At 43.8% G+C, this 19,467-nt stretch overlaps 2 long non-coding RNA genes across 2 annotated transcripts in view; one reads left to right on the forward strand and one right to left on the reverse strand.

Annotated features, from left to right (window-relative positions):
• LOC117675980 (uncharacterized) overlaps positions 1-1,173 on the reverse strand; it is a 21,682-nt gene extending 20,509 nt beyond the window's left edge. Inside the window, exon 1 of the long non-coding RNA XR_004594319.2 lies at positions 835-1,173. This is a non-coding gene — a long non-coding RNA (uncharacterized LOC117675980). The remainder of the gene's footprint in view (positions 1-834) is intronic.
• The window catches only part of LOC132711961 (uncharacterized), a 15,617-nt gene extending 8,641 nt beyond the window's left edge, over positions 1-6,976 (forward strand). The window contains exon 3 of the long non-coding RNA XR_009622667.2: positions 5,842-6,976. This is a non-coding gene — a long non-coding RNA (uncharacterized LOC132711961). The remainder of the gene's footprint in view (positions 1-5,841) is intronic.
• Positions 6,977-19,467: the final 12,491 nt, after the last annotated feature.

The raw sequence follows: 19,467 nt of genomic DNA on the forward strand, positions 1-19,467 counted from the left end.
CAGTTCAAGGGATGGCTGATCTTGAGCCAAATCAAAAACTACCCAAATCCATTTTAGCCTAGCCTAGTTTGGGCATGATGGTGAAGATGATGATGATGATGATGATGATGATGATGATGATGATGATGATATTAGCTTGCAGCATTAGCATCCCCATCAAAACCGGAAGACAGAAAAGGGCAGGGATGAGCTATGTTTGCACACCGTGTCTGAGGCTTTGTGTGTCTGTGTGTGTCATATTAACTAGTTTTCCTTGGATATCAGTGCTGCTGTAACCTCTTCTGCCCCAGTAAAGGAAGGCGGTGGGGGATTTAGAGGAAAGCTGGTTGATTTCTCCCACGGTGCAAAAATCCCGGTGGGGAAGGGGAGATGGGGAGGAACGCGAGCGCTGTCCAGGTGCTGAATCGCTCCAGCTTCCTTGGCTCGGTGGTAAAGCCAGACCGAAAGATGCCTTCAGACAAAGGGCACGTTTCGCGGGTGTGTGGGGGGGTGGGGGGGAGTTTGGGCTCGTCTCCTCCCAACTCCTTCCTGCCCCATCTCTTGCCTCCCTAACGTTCCCCTTTCTGCAGGGCATTAACTCGCGATCATGAATTTTCGGGGTGGGGGTGGGAGAGAGGGAGCACCGCACGTGCTTAGCTTGCCATTCCTCTGCCGGGGCGAAGGGACGCGCGTCCTTGCGCGCACCATCCCCTTTTCCCTTTCAGCCCCGCGGCATCGAAGCTGCCTAACCCCTTCCTTCCATTCATGCCATCCTGCTCCCGCAACAACCCTCCCGACAGCCTCCGCCCGTAGACCGCAGAAAGGTCCATTTTCATGCCCCAGTGCGGCGCTTACCTGACTTGGGCTGGATGCTTTGCGGTGGGCTGGGCGGAGGGCGCGGCTCCTTCTGGGCGTGCTTCCGAGGCGCGTCCCCCTTGCGGTCTCTCCCCCCCCCACTCCCAAATACACACACCTCTGCCTTGGCCCCCTGAATCTCGGCCCCGGGACAGATTTTCCTCTCGGGGGTACGCGGAACGTGAAGGCTTCGCTGGCTTCCCCGGGCACTGAGCGGAGCGGAGAAAGGGTGCGCTCCGTTCGGAAGCTGGCAAGCTCCCCGCGAGGGCGGAGAAGCATCACACGCCGCCGAGGCGCGCCAGCAGCGCGTCTCCGCCCCGGTAGCAACAGCAGCGCTCTGAGAGCCCAGCCAAATCCTTCAACTTTATTTACGGAGAGATTGGGGAGGGGAAAGTGGGAGGAGCCTGGAAATGGAGGTGGGGGGAGTGGGAAACCACACCCACATCGCTTTAGCCCAGATCTCCCTTTGCGGGAGAGGTTCGCGTCTTGCAAGAGAAGAGGAGAGGAGGAGGAGGAGGAATGGGAAAGAGATTGAAACTGGTTCTAGTTTCCTACTTCTTTGGAACGGCTACCCTTTTTATGCAGAACCCATTTGAGTGTGCCCCTCCAAGGGAATGGAGGGCGCAGAGACGCTCAGTTTTGGGGCCGGGGGTGGTGGTGGATGGAGACTGGCACAAAAGAACAGTTAGGGCTGTATTTTTCAAGGCCAAGGAAAGGAAACCGATCTTTTGTGAAAGGTTGGGGAAAATATCCACATTCCAGAGCAGTGTTTCTGAACCTTGACAATTTGGCAAGATGCGTGGACTTCAATTCCCAGAATTCCCCAGCCAACAGAAACGCTGTTCCAGACTGTACTTCAGAAGAAAGCAGGATCAGGACTGCTTAATACTTGGGTAAAGACCACCATGGAAATATAGCCCTACAAATATAGCCATTGAGAAGATTTGGGGGTGGTGTGCTGGAAGAAGAGAATGATCGTGAATGAAGGCAAATATATGTGTCCCAGGATAATGTTGCAGGATCCAATCTGAGTGGGGCACTGGGATCAGAAATGTATTCTTTTATCCAGCACAAGCCCAAAGGCTTGGAAGAATAAACCCAGTAACCGACTCAGATTGGATCCTGCAGAATCATCAACCTTTATTGTGATCTAAAAAAACTGTATGCACCTAACCATAACTTATTTATGGATTTGCAGATTTATTTAGCTAACTTTAACTGTTTTTGGAATAGCTAAGCACGGTTGAACTAGTTGGCACTTTGATTGAAGGTTTCCAAAAAGTTTTAGGAAGGGAAATTGAACAAGGGAAGCTTTCTTGGAAAAGGCAAGGACAAAACAAAACCAGATGGCCAAAAATAAAGCCACATCTGTGTCCACAAAACCTGTTGAAAGCAAGTTTGCCTCAAGGACACCTTAACCTGGGTAGAGACATTGTGAGTCATTCTGGCTGAGGAGAGGAAAAGGGATGGCAGAGTTTGTTCCAAATTAGAGGAAAAAAAAAAACCAACCACCTAAAAACCCTCCTATTTTCCTCTGTTTGAAAGATATTTTCACATTTAATGACTATTGCAGATTCCTTGTGGTCATTCAGACACTTGGCAAGTGACTCATATTTATGGCAGTCATAGCATCTAGAATCATGTGATTCCCTTTTGCAACCTTCTAACAAGCAAAGTCAATGGGGAAGCAGATTCATGTGACCGTATTGCTAACTTAATGACTGCAGTGATTCACTTAATAGCTGTGGCAAGAAAGATCATAAAATGTGGCAAGACTCACTTAACATATGTTTCACTTAACAATAGAAATTGTGATTTTAAGTCAAGGACTATCCTCTTGCTCTTTATTTCAGCCTGCACTGGAAGGACTACAGTTCCTATTATCCCTAGCCAGGATGCCCAAACGCCATGGTAGCAGGAAAGAACTGTAGTCTAATAGATTTATAGAATGTTGGCTTGGGGGAACACCCCCGCCCCTCCGCTTATTTATAATTTGAAGAATGATTTTTGCTACAAGGAACCGTATCATCAGAGTTCATTAAGAAATGGAATTGGATTCTTTGGGCATTGAATGACCGAGGTTTGCATGATTAAAGTCAGATCCGTTTCATTTCCCCACCAGACAAATCATGCTTGGGGGGGGTCTACCTTGTCTTAATATCTTATTGTTCTTATGATGCCAACCCATTTGGAATTCTGTAACTTGCTGAAATTCTGTTCCTGAAAGTATTATGCCAATATGCCCTCTCACTTATCTCTCAAGAAAAGAAATAAACCTTACTCTGACAGATGAGATGAAAGAGGCAAAGATGGCCAGGAGCAAAAATAAAAAATAGCAAACTGCTTGCTGCACTGAATGAATTCCAGCATTGGGAGAGAAAAAAGGCAAGGTGGAAATAAGACATAATGTGGCCAATTGTTTGGGGGAATCTGCCTGGGTTTTGTTGTAATCCTTTCCTCAGGCTGAGAAAGCAGAAGGCTGAAGCAGCGGAATGGATATAATGGATGAAATAAATTAGCCTCAGTATCCCATCCCGACCTTTTATGTTCTGAGCCAAGCAGATTTTTTTTAAAAAAAATCCTACCTTAAGGTGGCAAACATACTTAGTACTTATTCGTCCTCCTATTTTTCTTCACCTATGAGGTGGGGTTGGCTGAAAGATTGACTGATCCAAGGTCACCTGGCCAGCTGTCATGCCTAAAATGGAACTAGAACTCACAATCTCCTGGTAATTGACCAAAAACCAACTAGCTGGGTTTCATGCTTAAGGCAGGACTAGAGAACTCACCATCTCCTGTTGATTGGTCCAAAGTCACCCGGCCAAGTTTTGTGTCTAAAGTTGGACTAGAACTCACTGTATCCTGGTGATTGACCCAAAGTCACCGAGACAATTTACATCATAAGGTGGGATTAGAACTCATAGTCCCTGGTTTCTAGACTAGCAACTTAATCACTACATCAATCACTACATGGTTCTTTGGGTTTTTCCCCTTATTTTTTCTTCTGATATGTAAAATCATAAGTGACCTGAAGCCAAGTGATTTAAAGGCCTGATTTGAAAACCCTCTGCGATTCATGGAACACAACCTGAGCCTTTCATTCAGTTTTGAAGACTAAGGCTGTGCAAATTTTCTAAGAAGGATATCCTTCTGATATAAAAGAAGTAGCTTCTGATATTCTTCACAGCAATAAGTAAAATATATTTTAACTTCTCTCTCTAAAGTTACATCATAGTAGTCTTTCTGTAATCTATCTTGTCTAATCAAAAAAACAATAAATTACAAGTTCATATTTTTTATTTTAACGCATAAAGCTTATAAAATGCTTCCAATTAGCAATAATCTACATTATCTACAATGTATTTAATCAAAGGAATCACTTTATCCATTTCAACAAAATCTGTCAACTTCACAAACAATTCCTCCGTAGTGGGTAATATTGAGTCTTTCCACCTCTGAATACAGCAATCTCACCTCAGTATTCACATACTGAAATAATCTTCCATGACTTTTTTCTATTTATCTATTAGACACAAAGGAAAAGTTCTGACTTCAATCAGATATTTATTTTTTAAATCCTCTGTATCAAACTATGTATATGAATTATTTTTTAGCTTTTTTGCATGCCCACCAAATAAAATAAAATGTTTCTTCATGTTGTTCCCATTTCCAACATATATCTGAAGCACCTTTATACATTCTAGATAATTTCTCTGGTTTCATGTAATACTGATGCATCATTTTATTTAGCTTTTCAACCCCCGGTAGGCCAACCATGGATAAATCCAAGGAAAGAAAAGTTTCAAAAGAAAACAGAACGTTTAATTCAACTACATATGCTAGTTTTGTGGCCGCTTAAGAAATAGTCAGGCACGGGAACGGTTTTGTGGCTCCCGGTGTTTTCTGTGGAAAATGGGTCCAAATGGCTCTTTGAGTGTTTAAGTTGCAAGCCCCTGTCAGATCCCTAAAAATGATACTGCCAATCAATTGGGAGAAGGGGGAGACTTGAATTCGATTTACTAGCATTGCCTGTGTCAACAGATATTTTACAACCTATATCCTGGTGCCAAAGAACCCTGAAATCCTCTTAACGTGGAGGAATGTTTATGATAGCCATGTGGGTTGTTTCACTTTAAAGGATAACGGTGTGAATATATGTTTGTTCGGGTTCTCAGGGAAACTAGTAAAGAAAACATCTTCACACTTGTGTATTGGCTAAAATCTGCATTCTGACTAAAGGGAGGGGTCTCTACTGCTTTAATCCTACTTGTCTTGCCTAAAGGTATTCAGATCTTGCTTTAACTTGGTTGCTATCACTTCTGCTTAATAAAAGTATCCTTTTGAACTACCACGTTTCAACCACCCTTCTTTAGGGTATGATTTGTTAAAGATTCCTAATAAAAATGTTTGGATCTTTTTCAATCTGTGTTTCTGTTATTTGTTCCAACCATTTTTTGATGTTAGACCAAAATTTCTTTGCCACCGGGCAAGTCCACCATAAATGATAGAAAGTCCCTTGTGTCTTTTTGCACTTCCAACAAATCGGGCTATTTTTAGGTTGTATTTTTGCCAATCTGGTTGGAGACATATGCCACCTATAAAACATTTTCAGTTGGTTTTTCCTTGTACGCCGTTGCTTTCGTTAAATTTAGATTTACCTGCCAGAACTTTTCCCATTTTTCCAAAGGTATTGTGTGTTTGATGTTTTGAGCCCACTTAATCATCGTTTCTTTGACTGTCTCTTCTTCCAATTTATAGCGTAGAAGAAATTTGTAAATTCTACTAATTAATTTATTTTCTGAATCTAATATAATTTTATCTATTTCTTGTTTTTGGTTATAAATTTCATATGTTTTTATATGTTCTCTGTATTTGAATTGTATTTGAGTATAAGTCCACCAATCTATTTCTCTGTGTAAATCTGTCTCCAATTGTTGTTTTGTCTTTAATTTGCCTTGATAGTCAATTATATATTTATATCTAATTATTTTTGTCTTCTCTGTTAAGTTTGGGTGTCTAATTGAGACTTCCGGCGGTGACGTCATCACGAATGGGTGAGGAAATGGAGGCTCCGTCTCTGATACCCAAATTTCCTCATTAATAGCTCTTTAAGGGCATTCCCGAACTTGGAGGGATCGGGAAACGAAAGAGGAATTCACGAAGCCCCCTGGTGTTGTGCTGTCATCAGGGAGGTCGAGCAATCAACCTCTTAAATTGGTGGAGAAGAAGTCGGCCTTATCGGCGGACAGGAGTGATGGCGCCCGCCTAGATTGAAGCAAATAGTGGAAGCAAATTTGAGTGACTGCCAGATAGATCACCTACAATAGAGGCAGTAAACAGGAGACGCGCGATCGAAATAGAGGAAGACAAGTGAGTTACAACAGCGGTGGTACAAGAGGAGAAGAAAAAAAGGGGAAACAATTACAGTGCGGAAGAAAGGAACCCATAGAATGACTAAGCAAACATAAGAAAAGGAGAAATAGCGCTCGAAGCGGTGTGAGTGCGGACTTTTACATCTGAGCAGAGGGAGCAGCTTGTAGACTCTGTGGATATAGACAAGCCGTTTGAATCTGGGAACTACAACTGACTCAAACCCCAAAATATCGGAAAACTGAGCACAGAGGCTGAAATACCGGACTAAGTGGTGAAATTTGCGGACACAGAAGACCTGTCTGGATTTCGGACTTTGGATTTATAAATAAATTTGGAGAATAAGAACTTAAGTTTAAAAAAGATTTGAAAACTGAATGGAGATGAACCGATTACAGGGACAAGCAAAAAAGACTGAGACGGACACAGATCGCATTTTTATGACTGTGAAAGAACTAAACGAGAGAGGTAAAGCAAGAAGATAACAAAAGACCAAAGAAATAAAAATTAAGACAAGAGGGAAGTGAATTATTAATTTTGAACTGTTTAATTAGCCAATAAGTTTAACATTTAAAAGAAATATATAAGTAAATAACATTTTATAGCTATAAATTGTATTGTGAAATTACGAACGGTGGTTAGATAAGGAATTATTGTTAAAGTGAAAGATTGACTTTTATACAAAATAACAAATGAGTTGACTGTATGTTTGAGATAGACTGATTGAAAAAGGGAGTAATTGAAAAGATTGCTAATTAGAAAATTAAGAAAATCAAACTAAAAACCTTGACTGATGAAATAACTGTAAGTAAATTGATTTATACTGTGAGTAAGAATTAATTACAGAGGCAAGAAAAAGAGAGAGAAGAGAGAGAAGGTGCAAAAGCAAAGGCACGAATGGAAACAAGAAACACACAAAAAAACAGATACGATAGGCAATGGATGAACCGACCAAACTCTTTTTGGTAAATATTAATGGCTTAAACGCCCCAAAGAAAAGGAATCAAATTTTCACAAAATTACGAAAACTAGAAGCAGATGTGATATGTCTGCAAGAAGTACACATTCAAAAAGACTATCAAAAAATCCTAGAAAACCCCAAATTAGGAAAACTATATTCATCTCTGGCCCAAAAAAAGGAAAAAAGGAGTATTGATTTACGTAAAAGAAAAAAACACAATCTAAATTAGTTTATACCGATGAGCAAGGTAGAGTGGTGATGGTAGAATTAGAGGAAAGAGGAAAATGTTAATTGTAGTGATTTATGCACCTAACCAAAAACTACAGGTTTTTTTTAAAGATCTACACATAAAATTAGCAGAATTAGAATATGATGATATTTGTGTAATAGGGGATTATAATGCAATAGTAAATGCAAATAAGGACTACAAAACTGGGGAAAAAAACAAAAGAAAAAAGAAATACTTCCAAAAGAATTCTTTACTATGCCTGAAGAATTAAACTTGGCAGATGTATGGAGGGAAACACATGAAGAAGAGGCCCAATACACCTTTTACTCCCATCTGCATAATTCCTGGTCAAGATTGGACATGGCATGGATGACCCCAAATATCAAAATAGAAGTAAAAAAAATTGAGATGGGCACAAACCAATGGGCAGACCACAATCCACTATTCATAAACTGGAAAGGGGAAAGAAGACGTAAGAGATGGACGATGAACCAAAGAATATATAAAGAAAAAGAATTTAATTTGATGTTAGAAAAGGAAGTAAAAATATTCTTTCAGATAAATAAAATAGAGGAAACTTCTTTACAAAACACATGGGATACTTTAAAAGCATATATAAGGGGCCTAGTAATAGCATATACGAGGAAAAAGAATAAAGAGAAGAAAAAACAATTAGATAAATTAGAGAAAGACCTAAAACAAATAGAACAAAAACTCCAGGAAAAGGCCCAGGACAAGACAATAAGAAAAGAATGGAAAATGATTAAGCATAAATTGAATTTGATAAACCAAACAGAACTAGCCCAAAAAATAAAAATGGCGAAACAAAACTATTTCGAACACGCAAATAAAACGGGCAGATGGCTAGCCTATAAACTGAAGAAAGAACAGAAAAAAAGAACGATATACCAACTGAAAGACGATAAAGGAGAAATTCAACATAGTAAAGAAGCCAAAAAAGAAATCATTAAGAATTTTTTTTTCTTTTTTGAAGATGGGACCATATCAGCTCTTTTCCAGTCCACTGGTAGTTCCCCAGTGCTCCAGGATTTTTAAAAGATGTGGTACAGTGGTTCTGAGATGACATCTGCCAGCTCCTTTAGAATGGATGTAATCCATCAGGTGTAATCCATCAGGTCCTGGTGATTTATACTCCTCAAAATCAGAGAGGTATTCTCTTACCATTTCCCCCCTTATTTTAACTTTTATTTCTAGTCTGTTTTTACAGTTATGTTTTTTGGTAGGTTGGACTATTGTTTCTTTTTGCATGAAGACCGATGCAAAGAATGAGTTAAGCAGCTCTGCTTTCTCTCTGCTGCCTGTTACTTCTTTGCTGTCTTCTCTCTTTAGTGGACTGACTGTCTCCTTGTTTTTTTTCTTGTTATTTATATGTTGGAAAAAACTTTTTTTTTTTAATTATCCTTGACTTTTGTTGCAAGTCTTTGTTCATCTGAGCCTTTGCTTTCCTGACTTCGTCTTTGCAGATTCTGGCTATCTGCTGATATTCTGCCTTAGTTATGCGTCCCTCTTTCCATTTTTTGCATTTGTCCTTTTTGTCTTTCAATTTGTCAGAGAGATTTTTGTGCAGCTATGCTGGTTTCTTCTTGGATTTCCTATTTTTCTTTTTCAGCAGTATTATGCTGGACTGGGATTTTATGATCATATTTCTCAGAGTTTCAGATCAATAGCCACTTCATAATGCTTTACAGCCCTCTCTAAATAGTTTACAGAGTCAGCATCTTGCCCCCAACAATGTGGGTCCTTATTTTATTTTATTTTATTTTATTTTATTTTATTTTATTTTATTATTTTATTTTATTTTATTTTATTTTATTTTATTTTATTTTATTATTTTATTTTATTTTATTTTATTTTATATTATTTTATTATTTTATTTTATTTTATTTTATTATTTTATTTTATAATAAAAGTCAAGGTTTTTTTGAAGGGTAGCAGCATTGTCGGTGGTATTAAATAGTTTTACATCATTGACGAAGAGAACGCAGTTTGGAGGACTAGTCAATCTGATTCTGATCGAATACAGGTGAGATCTTATATCAAGACCTACCTAGTGGCGATAAAAGTGGCAAAATCCAATTATTTTTCTGCTCTTATCGCATCTGCAGAGAATTGCCCAGCTGCTCTGTTTAGGGTGACCCGCTCCCTTTTTCGGGAGGGAACGCGGGAAGATCCCTTGCAGGGTCAAGCTGAGGATTTTGCGCAATTCCTGCATGATAAAGTTGCTCAGATTCGGGAAGGCTTGGACTCCGACTGGATGAGTCCGGGGGGGGGGGGGAAGACGGGGGTAGGTCTTGAGAATATTATCTAGGAAGAGTTTGACCATGTGGCTCCCGAAGACGTGGACAGGATTCTGGGTAGGCTTAGTGCTGCCACATGTTTACTGGACCCGTGTCCCTCCTGGTTGGTACTGGCCTCTCGGGAGGTTACACAAGGCTGGCTCCAGAGGATTATAAATGCTTCTTTGAGTGGGGGTGCCTTTCCTGCTGCCTTGAAAGAGGCGGTGATGAAGCCTCTCCTCAAGAAGCCTTCCCTGGACCCAGCTGTATTAGCAAATTATCGTCCGGTCTCCAACCTTCGTTTTGTGGCGAAGGTTGTTGAGAGTGTGGTGGCACAACAGCTCCCCCAGTACCTGGATGAAGCTGTCTATCTAGACTCGTACCAGTCGGGCTTCAGGCAGGGGTACAGCACGGAAACGGCATTGGTCACATTGGTTGATGATCTCTGGAGGGCTCGGGACAGGGTTTGTTCCTCTGTCCTGGTCCTTTTAGATCTCTCAACGACTTTTGATACTATCAACCATGGTATCATGCTGCAGCGGTTGAGGGGGTTAGGAATAGGGGGCACCGTGCTGCGGTGGTTCTCTTCCTTCCTCTCCGACCACTCGCAGTTTGTGTTGGCAGGGGGGCAGAGGTTGACCTCGAGGTGCCTTGCCTGGGGGGTGCCGCAAGGGTTGGTCCTCTCTCCCCTTCTGTTCAACATTTATGTGAAGCCACTGGGCAAGATCATCCGTGGTTTTGGGGTGAGGGTACATCAGTACGCTGATGACACTCAGCTGTACATCTCCACCCCAGACCACACCAATGATGCTCTTGACGTGATGTCCTGTTGCCTGGAGGCCGTACAGGTCTGGATGGAGAGAAATAGGCTCAGAATTAACCCTTCCAAGACCAAGTGGCTGTGGCTCCCGGCGTCCCGTATAGTCAGCTGACGCCATCGCTGTCTATAGGGGGTGAATCTTTAGCCTCCACAGAAAGGTTCGCAATCTGGGCATCCTCCTGGATGCACGGCTGTCTTTAGAAGAGCATATGATGGCCATGGCCAGGGGGCCCTTCTATCAGGTTCGCCTGATTCACCAGTTGCATCCCTTTCTGGACCCGGACGCCTTGCGCATGGTCACTCATGCCCTTGTTACCTCTCGGCTGGACTACTGTAATGCTCTCTACATGGCTCCCCCTGAAGAGCACTTGGAGGCTGCAACTGGTCCAGAATGCAGCTGCGTGGGTGATTATTGCGCTCATGTAACGCCTCTCCTGCATGAGCTGCACTGGCTCCCAATGGTCTTCTGGGTGTGATTCAAGGTGTTGGTTACCACCTTTAAAGCGCTCCATGGCTCAGGACCTGGGTACCTATGAGACCGCCTTCTGCCACCGATTGTTCTGTCCCTGTACCACACACGCACCCCCACAGACGGCCCGGACTTAATAAGCCACACGACAAAACTTTTTGAAGATAAAGCTGGCAGCAACCCAGTGGCTAGCTGCCAATTCAGACTTTACTCACACAAAACAAAGATTAGACTGCAAGCATTCCGATAAAACAGGTGGAGTTTCAACAATACAAGGATTAATCCAAATGCAGTCCGATAAAGCAGGCAAAGTCCAGTAACGCAGAGATCATGGATTATTTCCAGTTTTTGCTCGTCACAAACTGAACCGGCCACCACACCCACATTTATACCCTGTGGGGTGTGGTCCAGTGACTCAGCTAATCTCTGGCATGCCTTCCCCTCTGCTGCGCACGCTTCTCCCTGCGCCTCTGCTGAGGGTCCAGCCAGCACTTATCTTCTTCGTCACTGTCCACCTGTGGCTGCGGGGACGTGCTTGGCTCTGAGCCTATCGTTTGGCCTTCGGTGTCCTCCGGAGGCATTGCCAGAGAGGAGGGTCCTGGAGAGGGAGGCCTTGCCAACTCCTCTCCCTCACTCCCAGAGTCTGCATCTGTCGATAGCCCAGGCTCAGGCAACGGAGCCACAACACTGATAGCCTCCCACCGACCAGTTCACTCCCACAGAGAGGGACTCCTCAGGGTGCCGCCGTCCAAATTATGTCGGCTGGCGACACCCAGGGGGAGAGCCTTCTCTGTGGGAGCCCCTGCCCTTTGGAACGAACTGCCCCCGGAAATACACACAATCTCTGACCTCCGAGTTTTTTGCTGTGCCCTCAAGACCCTGCTCTTCCGACAGGCAGAGCTATCTTTGTAATGGAGTTTTAAATTTGGAGTTTTAAAATTTTTGGGTTTTTAACGAATTTTGGCCGCAAATGTAAGAATTTTAATAATTTTTAAATTTAATTATGATGTTTGTATTGTGTTTTTACTTGGCTGTGCCCCGAGTCCTTCGGGAGAGGGGCGGTATAGAAATAAAATTATCTTATCTTATCTTATCTTATCTTATCTTATCTTATCTTATCTTATCTTATCTTATCTTATCATCTTATCTTACTGGCTCAGCGGAACCGGGCAGAACCGGGAGGAACCCACCACTGCAAAGCACAGTCAAAGTAAACCTTGACATAGTGCAACTTGCAAACCAGTCATTATCATTAAGACTGGTTGAGGTTCAGTAAGTGAATTTATTTGGAATTTTTACCATTGATGCCTTCATTGCTTTGAATTGCAAACTGCTGTTCTTCCTTGAAAGACCTGATAGTATACATATCTGATGTCAGATGCAAAGAATCAGGACCATTTGTTCAGTTGAAGTTCAGTAGATTTATTGCTCATACATATATACAAGAATCTAGTCAACTAAAATTCTATACTAAATTATTGCCAGATAAGAGTCAACTGAATCCAAGAGGGGCTAGAGCAGTGATGGCTAACTTTCCGGACTGAGTGCCCAAAGGATGCATGTGCAAATGCACGTGCACACCAGAACCCCCAAAATGTAATGTGCGTGTACCTGAACCCCCAAAATGTAATGTGCGTGTACCTGAACCCCCAAAATGCAATGTGCGTGTACCTGAACCCCCAAAATGCAATGCAGGTGCGAGCCCTGCACGTGCCCCCCCTGCATGCATGCACTCCCCCACAGCACCCCCCCTTCCATGCATGTGTGGCCGACACCCAAAGTCCAGCTGGCTGACGGGAGGCATGCACGCATCGCAGCAGAGCTGAACTGGGCAACTGCTCGCATGCCATCAGAGAGGGCGCTGCATGTCACCTCTGGCACACGTGCCATAGGTTCGCCATCACGGGGCTAGAGTTTGACATTTGTGACAACATAATGACTCTAGGCTGATGACTTGTTTAACTTCACCGCCTAGCTCTGCCTGCTCTTCTCCTCCTACATCTGATAGTGTATTAATGAATGAATGAATGAAAGAATGAAAGAATGCATGAATGAATGCTTTTGGGACTGCTGATATATATGAGGTTATATATTCAATTCCTGCCACTTCTGTTCATTTTTCACTCAAAATCTGAGTGTGGGAAAGGCGAAAACTAAAGCAACTACATTCTAGATACTTGGACATCACCTCAAACTTGGGAGATGTTGTTATCTGTTGAACTTCATAACTGTTCTGTGGGAATTAGTTTAAGTGCAAAATCCATTCACTGAAGGAGCTCTATGGATCAACAAAACACCATGACATGCCAACTCTTTCACACATGAATATTGATCTGATGATGAGACCAGGATCAAAATATCTCCCTGTTGCATAGTCTTCACTTTGAGTAAGGCCACAATACATGAGCCTCTTTATCATTCTTAGAAAATAAAATGCAAATAAATATTTCAGAAATATATTCCCTGACTGGAAAAATGCAAATAAAATATGCCAGAGAGAGTAGGATTCTCCTTAATGCATGAATCACAGCCTTGCTAATTTATTTTTGCAGACATCACCGACTTCAGAGATGGTTCCAATGCAGCATGGAATAAATTAGCAAAGTACAGGTAGTCCTTGACTGGACTACCTGGCTTCCCCATTGACTTTCCTTGTCAGAAGGTCGCAAAATGGGATCACACTGCAACCATCATAAATACGAGTCAGTTGCCAAGCATCTGAATTTTGATCACATGGGGTTATTGCAATGGTCATAAGTATGAAAATGGTTATAAGTAACTTTTTCAGTGCTGTTGTAACTTTGAACGATCACTAAACAAACTGTTGTAAGTCGAGGTCTACCTGTATGCGTTCAAAAGTGAATTAAGTTGGATTCTTTTACAGCTCTACCTTCTTGGAGGCATTTGGCGAGAAGACTTTTTCTGCCCATAGAATTGCAGGACACTTCTTTCTTTTTTCTTAGCCACGGCTTGCCTGAACATCTTTTGGTATGAAATCTGGGCTTTTGTCGCCCTGCATTAGACAAACTGTCACTTTTGATCAGGCTGCTTGGTCTCCAATCCAAAGTAATTGAGCACAGCAAGGTAGCTAGAATGAAACCAAAATGTGAGAATGCTCTTTGCTCTGCCATGCGGAAAAAGTCCTGAGAGGAATGTTGATGGCATCTGTGGAAACATATGGGCCCAACCATCCCCTCTTGATTGGAACCTGACATTGGTCTGTTGGAAGAAACATCCTTCTAGGTTCTGCTCCAAGTGGGGAAACAGACACTGGAAACATGGAGGCTGCTTGGAAAGATGGTTTAATGGTGGACAGGATCACATGGCTTGAGTTCCTGAACAGAAAAGGGGCAGATACAGAAAATCCTCGGGTTTTTATGCTCTCTCTGGCTCTGCATTTCTTGGGGCCCCGAAAGAGTATCCTGATTGGTTGTCAGACTCCCAGGGGGTGGGGGCCTTGCTGGCTGATGGTCACATGTGCTTCCCAGGTCACATGTGGTGAGTTTCTGCTACTATTGTGTAGAGGGCTAATCCTATCTTTGTTGGATCTTTGGCAATTCCTACTATGGCTCTGCCTGAAGGAGGCAGATCTTTGTTATGTAGAATAGACTGGCCCAGGCCTTAATGGCCCATTGACAAAGGGTGGGGGGCAGGAAGATGGGAGCTGCTTTGTCTATAAAATATGCTTCTCATATTTCTCATCCAGGGAAATATAATATTCTGCCTTTTTCATATTTCCTAAAATATTTCACTCTTCCAGGAAAGGGGTGGATGCTAACTTCCTACAGGTCCAATCAGCTCAAAGCTGATTCAGTCAAATTTCTAATCAGGAGGCATGCCTTAATTCGGAAAGTCACATTAAACTGTTGAATTGGATTTATCTGTTTATCCAATTATCAGCTATCTAGATTGCTGAAATAACTCTACAGGCATCTGAGCCCATAGGAAGAATGGGAGTGTGCAAAATGTCTCAGAAGAGACCCTCCTTAGTGTCTTCAACTGTAAAAGAGAGGGGGGAGATGTGTACTTTCAGACTTGCAAGATTCTGAATGAAGGTAGTATTAATACTCATAGTTGGTGCTTCTTGTTGAGAATGCCTGTAGGAAGTTAGCACTCACCCCTCTCCTAGAAGAATGAAATATTTTAGGAAATATTTAAAAAAAAGCAGAATATTATATTTCCCTGGATGAGAAATGGAGAAACATGTTTTAAAGACAAAGCAGCTTCCTGCCTCCCCACCACCACCTTTGTCAATGGACCATCATCTGCAACACAATAGGACCCATCTAGCAACAGAAACTCACCACATGGCAAGACTCAAGCAAGCTTGAGAAACAACCTAAAAAGTTAGCTGAGATTCCTAGACCACCTGGGAGTTTGACAACCAATCAGGATACATTTCTTATACAGGAACAAGAAACTCAGAGGTGGGGCCCAACAGAGGGCATAAAACCAAGGCACTCCCAGCATCTGGGGTTTCTTTGTTTTCTATTCAGGAACTCAAGCCATGTGATTCTGCTCGGGAGCTCAAGCCATGTGCTCCTGTTCAGGAACTCAAGCCATGTGATTCCTGTCCACCATTAAACCATCTTTCCAAGCAGTCTCCATGTTTCCAGTGTCTTTTTACCCACTTGGTGTCAACTTGCAAAGCTTTCAAGTTGCCATAAGCAGGAGGGAGGGAGAACTGATAGAGCTGATTGACTTCCCTAACTGAAGCTACATTCCATACATGCTTTCTTACCGCAATCAGTCGGAGGGTGTTGGATTTCACAGCCAGCCAAAGTGGTTAATTGGAGAATGTGATTTATGACATGGCCAGGGAGGAGGGGAGAGACAGGATCATAGGGGAATGTAAATCTACGTGGGATTAGTTCTAACTGCATCCGAATATTGCCGAAATGGTGCTCCTAATAAATGACTGTATTTCTTTTGAAGTTTGGCGCATGGCTCATGAATTAATTAGGGCATTTTTCGGAAACTTCACAGACAGTTAGAACTAACTTTTAAAATCTATCAAGATTACCAGGTATCCTGAATCCTGGACTCTCCAATCACTCCCTGATATCTGGGATGCTGGGAGGGAAAATCAGGCAACCAAGGCCAAAGACGAGCTATCTGAAGAGAGCCTAATTGCAGCCAGAGTGCAGCCTCCCTCAGACATCAAACTTGAGATGTCTGCTCCAACGGCAGAAGCAAGAAAAGATGAGTATTGGTGGGAGTTAATCCCTAAAGCAGCTGAGGTTGAATTCCCCCACCCCAATGCCCGGGAAAAGGGGAAGCCCCTGAGCAAGCTGGGAAAAGTGGAGTGGAGGTTGGACTGGAAACAAGCCAGGCTCTCAAAGCCCCTGGGAGTTCCAGAGATCAGCCAAGTGAGGAATTTGACCGGGCCACTCTTCCCGATGAGGGGCCATCTTGCAGGCCAAAGGAGAGGGAGGGGAGCAGTGGATCCCTTTGAAGTGAGGAGAAGCAGACAGGAACACAGCCCCCCTTCTCCACCCATCAGAAAGAGGCTGCAACCACGCAACAGGCAGGCTGCCCAGGGCAGACAAACCCCTCTCTCCCTGCAAACTAGAGCTGAGGAAGAGGGCCAGCTACATCAAATGCAAGCATACAGAGGCCAACAGGGGGAGAGAGGAGCAGTGCTGAATGAACTGCTCCAGTTCAGAGGAAAGTTTGATGGGGACTCAGATCAGCTAGCTCTATTCCTTGACTCAGCTGAGATCCACCTAGAATGTTATGGACACCTCTACCCATCCCACAGAGCCATGGTGAATACCATCGCAGAGGCGCTAGAGGGAATGGCTAGCAGCCCTTCACAAGAGGAGAGCCCCCCAACTGCAAGACGTAGATGACTTCCTACGACTGCTAGAGGCCAGATTCGAGGAGGAAGAGGAAGACCCATATGCAGAGGATGAGCTCAGCTATCTAAAGCAGAGCGGCTGTCCCATTAAAGAGCACATCCATGAATTTAGGAGAGTCATTGGGAGGCTACCTCCTTTGCCAGAGCGGTTGCTAGTGCACTTTTTCAGAACAAGCCTGGACAATCAAATTGGCCAGGTAACCGCTTACTGGGACATCCCAAACCAGCTCTCTGAGTAACCACTAGTAGCAATAAAAGTCGACAGTGGATTGCGCACCAACAACATGAGAGAACAACCAGATACGAAAGAGAGGGGGCAATCTGACCTGAAACTGCCCAGCCAATGGGGAACCACAGCACCACGGCAGACCCCGAAACCAGCCCTCCCCCGAAGCCTGCTGAAGTGCTACAGATGTGGAGGGAAGGGCCACATGGCATCTGTGTGCACGATCCCAGCTCCAAGGCCTAGGCCAGAGCCACCACCCAGGGCACAGCTGGAACAAGGCCCCAAATGAGCCACCAATATGTCCTGGAGGGCGCTCCAGGCTGAAGAGGTCCCTCCCCATCCAACCAAAGGGGGGGAAACACCAGGCAACGATGACCAGTTGCCAGAATCCTATGATAGTGAAAACGAGAGCGAAAACGACCCACCACTCTTGACAAGAGAAGAAATTTAAGATAGATACTGTCAGCCTCTGCCTTTTCTGCTTTGGCTGCCATAGTAACGGGAGGGGGGAGAGCAGGTAGCATGGGGGGGGGGGAAGTGTGCTGGAGGAGGAAAACAAAACCAATAGTTAAGCCACCGGACTGTATCTTTGAAGCTGCCGTCAGGCCAACGGTCGTGGCATTCCTGATTGATAACTCTGGCAGATGTGTGCTTCCACCTGACCCCTGGGAGACCTTTGGATTGGATGATTTACGGTGGACAGTGGGAGGGGATGCTTTCTATATGCACTTTTTGCATGTATTGCCTTAGATTCTGCTTTCCTATGGTTGCCTTCACTTCATCTCTAGTAAAAGTACCTTTCTCTATAAACAATGGAGTTTGGTTCATTCTTTCCTGGACTTTGAAGGAAGCACACCTGACATTAAGCAGAATCTCACCTCCAGTCATCCCGGATAAACACCGAGAGGGCTGAAACCAAGACATGTCTGACCAAGAGAGTGAAGGAGACCAGATGGGAGCTACAGGTTCTACTATAACTTCATTTCAAGCAGAGAAGGAAGCTGCAGAATGGATGGAAAAAATTCAGCTGAGAGAGGAGCCAGAGGAAGCTAAATGGTCGAGGGGAGTAGGAAGGTTGCTGGACCTGGGGAGGACCCCCCAAGGAGTAACCAGCTCCAGGCCTCGTAAGGGAGAGGCAGTGTGGCTGCAAGAGCAAAAGGAGAGCCTCATGATTGCTCAGGCGATGCAACTCCTCCGCGATGCTGAGGAAAGCCGGAAAAACCGTGAGTCTTATGTATTCCCTGTGGGAAAGGGAGGAAACTACCCCACACTGGATCCAGAAGAGACAGCCTGTTGGGGAGAGGAAGAGGAAGCTGGGTAAGAAACATCTCAGGCTTCTGGGGCTCAAGCGAGGGAGGCAGCAGCCCAGGGACCCCCAGCCTTGCAGGCCCCACCCTGCAGACACAAAAAGCCAAAAATTCCCCCCCAACCAGAAAATATGATGGGAACCCGAAGACCTTGGGGCTTTTCTTGACCCAAGTGTGGAACCACATGCAGGACTGCGGGGAGGACAGCCTCTCTCCATTGGTCTGCAGTGGGTTTCCTCCATTGCTAGGAACATGGGCAAAATGTGTAAGATTTGGGAATGATATGTAACAAAAAAATAATAATAATAAAACCAGCAACAGAAGCAACACTATCATTTCCAACAATCAGGCCAGGCCAGTCATACCACTCAAAGTAATGGGAAAGTTGTTTTTCAGCCACCTTGAGAATAAGGGAGAGAAAGAGGCCAGGTTCAGAATAAGGTAGGTGGGACTCCATCATGAAGGTCTGCACCCTTTCATTATATCCAGAAACAAGATTTAATAGAGTTCCTAAAGAAAGCTGGATGTGGAATAAACAAGCTTGGTTCTTAATAGGCCCTAGTGGTGGTGTAGTTTTTCAGCCCCCAACCCAGTTCATGGGCATTATTTGATTCATGGTGGATCTTTGGATCCATCCCTTCCTAGTGGCTGGGCCTTGGACCTCTCCATCACTCTTTGACCTTCCCGTTATATAGGGCAGTGGTTCTCAACCTTTTCTTCACCCTGGACCTCCTTTAAACCTCCTTTTGTGGCAGCGAACCATGGCCACCATCAAGACTTAACTCAAGATTTAAATCATAATATTTATTTAAGTCTTTGTGTACCCCCTGTGACAATTGAGAACTACTGATAGAGAGTTTTAGTCAGACCCCATTTGGAATACTGTGTCCTGTACTGGAGACCTCACTTAAAAAGGATATTGATCAGATTGAACGAGTCCAGAGACGGGCAATAAAAATGGTGTAAGGTTTGAGGAACAAAACATATCAAGAGAGATTGGAGGAACTGAATATCTACAGCCTGGGGGACAGAAGGGGAAGGCGGGGGGACACATGATTGAAACCTTTAAATATATTAAGGGTGTGAATAAGGTT

This window comes from Pantherophis guttatus, chromosome 12, assembly GCF_059756535.1.
Source record: "Pantherophis guttatus breed Tessera chromosome 12, ASM5975653v1, whole genome shotgun sequence".
NCBI lineage: Eukaryota > Metazoa > Chordata > Lepidosauria > Squamata > Colubridae > Pantherophis > Pantherophis guttatus.